Below are 2,798 nucleotides of genomic sequence, written 5' to 3'. Positions count from 1 at the left end.
GAAATGAAACCTTTGATGTGAGTGAAATATATGGTGAATTGCTTTTACATCTAATATTCATAGCATGATCTTCTTCAACCTTTCTGAAGTAAAAATAGGCTTCAAATAGTCGCTATAATGGCAGTGTTAATTATGAATATTTTCATTTACCTTGTCTGTTAGTGGTTCAATTGTTGCTTGTACGTTAAATTTTACCTCCTTTTTTTCACATTGCCTTTTTTTAATGTTTTACATGGACCAGATAATTGGTTTGGTTCAACGTTTGGTTTTAATACTTGTAACATCAACGATTCATAAGCTGGAAATGAAGTAGAAGAGTCGAGACACACGAAATAAAAATAGATGAAAGGAGGAAGGAGGAGGACAAGCTGAGAAGAGAGCTAGAAAGGCTGAGAAGAAGAGGATTCTTGTGCTTAACCCTAGCGGCAAAATTGTGTGCGTGAGAAGGCCAAAAAGCAAGATTGAGAGGGAGGAGAGAGAGAGAGAGTGACATGAACTGCATAGATTGAATATATGTGCATGCTTGGTTATGTGGAGTTCACTCGTTTATGGTAATAATGAGGAAATGCTAAAGTACCACCCATACATGAAAATTAAAAAGTATATTGCTATTGATGTATTTTAATTGATATAATTTGAGATGGTGCTTCTGTGTCTGTTGTATGTAGATTAAAAGGATATTGATTTGTAAACGATACCATTAGACGTAGTGGAAGTTTAAAATTATATTGAATGATCGTATTTGATAACACTAGAATGTAGGATAGGATCTTGGAATATAGGCACTCTCAATGGTAAATTAATGGAATTAGTTGATATTATGATTCATAGGAAAATTAATATCTTATGTATTCAAGAAACTAAGTGGGTGGGAGAAAAGACTAAGGAGATTGATAATTTAGGTTTTAAACTTTGGTATTCTGGTAAGAGTCGCACTAGAAATGGTGTAGGTGTAATTATAGATAAGAGTTTGAAAGATAATGTTGTAAAAATTAATAGAGTTGGTGATAGAATTATAGCGCTTAAGATTATCATTGATACTAAGATTTTTAATATTATAAGTGTTTATGCTCCTCAAGTAGGTTTAGATACAGAGTCTAAAGATAAATTTTGGAATGACTTAGAAGACTTAATACAAATGATACCTCTTGAAGAAAGAATTTTTATTGGAGGAGATTTAAATGGACATGTCGGTAGAGTGGTAGAAGATTTCAGAAATATTCATGGTGGCTACGGTTTTGGAGTAACTAATGAAGAAGGTAAAGTTATTTTAGATTTTGCTTTAGCGTTTGATTTTGTTATTACTAATACTTTATTCAAGAAAAGGGATGAACATCTTATTACTTATAAGAGTGGATCTAATAAAACACAAATTGATTATTTTCTTATGAGAAGAAGAGATCGTCGTGATTGTAAAGATTGTAAAGTCATTCCAAGTGAAAATTTAAATACCCAACATCGTTTATTAGTTTTAGATTTTAAGATTAACAGTTATAAAATAAAAAAATACTAGGACTCATCATTGCAGAATTAGATGGAGAAACTTAAAAGATACAAATAAAATTAATTTTATGAGTAAAATTCAAGATTTCAAAATTTGGGATATTCATGAAGAAGCAAATGTGATGTGGGATAAAGTAACAAACGCTATTAAACATGTAGCAAAAGATGTTCTTGGAGAATCAAAGGGAAAAATATTTACAAATAAAAATAGTTGGTGGTGGAATAATAATGTGCAAGAAAAGATAAAATATAAAAAGTTATGCTACAAAAATTGGTTTAAATGTAAAAACTTAGAGAACTAGAGAAAATATCAAACGGCTCGCAGGGAGTCTAAAAGAACAATCTGTGATGCTAAAAATTCTGCTTTTAATGATCTTTATAATAGATTAGATACTAAGGAGGGTGAAAAATATATGTATAAACTAGCCAAACAAAGAGAAAAGAAAAGTAAAGATTTAACTCAAGTAAAGTGTATTAAAGATGAAAATCAAAAAGTACTTTTCTTAGAAAAAGATATTCAACATAGGTGGGTGAGTTACTTTGATAAACTTTTTAATGAAGTTTCTGAAAATACGATCGAACTTAGTGATTTTAATATCGTAAATAATAATAAAACGTTTCATTTTTACCGTCGCATTAGCAAAAAAGAAGTTGAGGAGGCTTTAAAGAAAACCAAGGGTGGAAAGTCTGTAGGACCTGATGATATCCCAATTGAAGTGTGGAAATATTTGGGAGATTTGGGAGTTTCTTGGCTTACTAAACTCTTTAATATTATTTTAAAAACTAAAAAAGATGCCTGAGGAGTGGAGGAAGAGTATTTTGATCCCCATTTTTAAGAATAAAGGAGATGCACAAGAGTGTGCAAACTATAGAGGAATTAAGTTGATGTGTCATACTTTAAAATTATGGGAGAGGGTAATTGAACATAGGTTAAGATGCATCACGAAAATTTCTCATAATCAATTTGGATTTATGCCTGGCAGGTCTACTATGGAAGCTATACATTTATTGAGAGGTTTGATGGAGAAGTTCAGAGATAATAAGGAGAATCTACATTTGATTTTTATTGATTTAGAAAAAGCTTACGATAAGATTCCAAGAGATATCCTTTGGAGACTTCTCGAGAAGAAATGTGTTGATATGACTTATATTCAAGTCATTAAAGATATGTATACTAGAGCTGTTACTTGTGTTCAAACTGAAGGAGGATTGACAAAATATTTTACTATTTCTGTTGGTTTACATTAGGGATCGACTTTAAGCCCATATCTTTTTGCTTTAGTTATGGATGGTCT

The sequence above is a fragment of the Phalaenopsis equestris genome, unplaced genomic scaffold (assembly GCF_001263595.1).
Source record: "Phalaenopsis equestris unplaced genomic scaffold, ASM126359v1 Scaffold000374, whole genome shotgun sequence".
Classification (NCBI taxonomy): domain Eukaryota; kingdom Viridiplantae; phylum Streptophyta; class Magnoliopsida; order Asparagales; family Orchidaceae; genus Phalaenopsis; species Phalaenopsis equestris.
The sequence above is the reverse complement of the archived record's forward strand: the minus strand, read 5'-3'. Positions refer to the sequence as shown.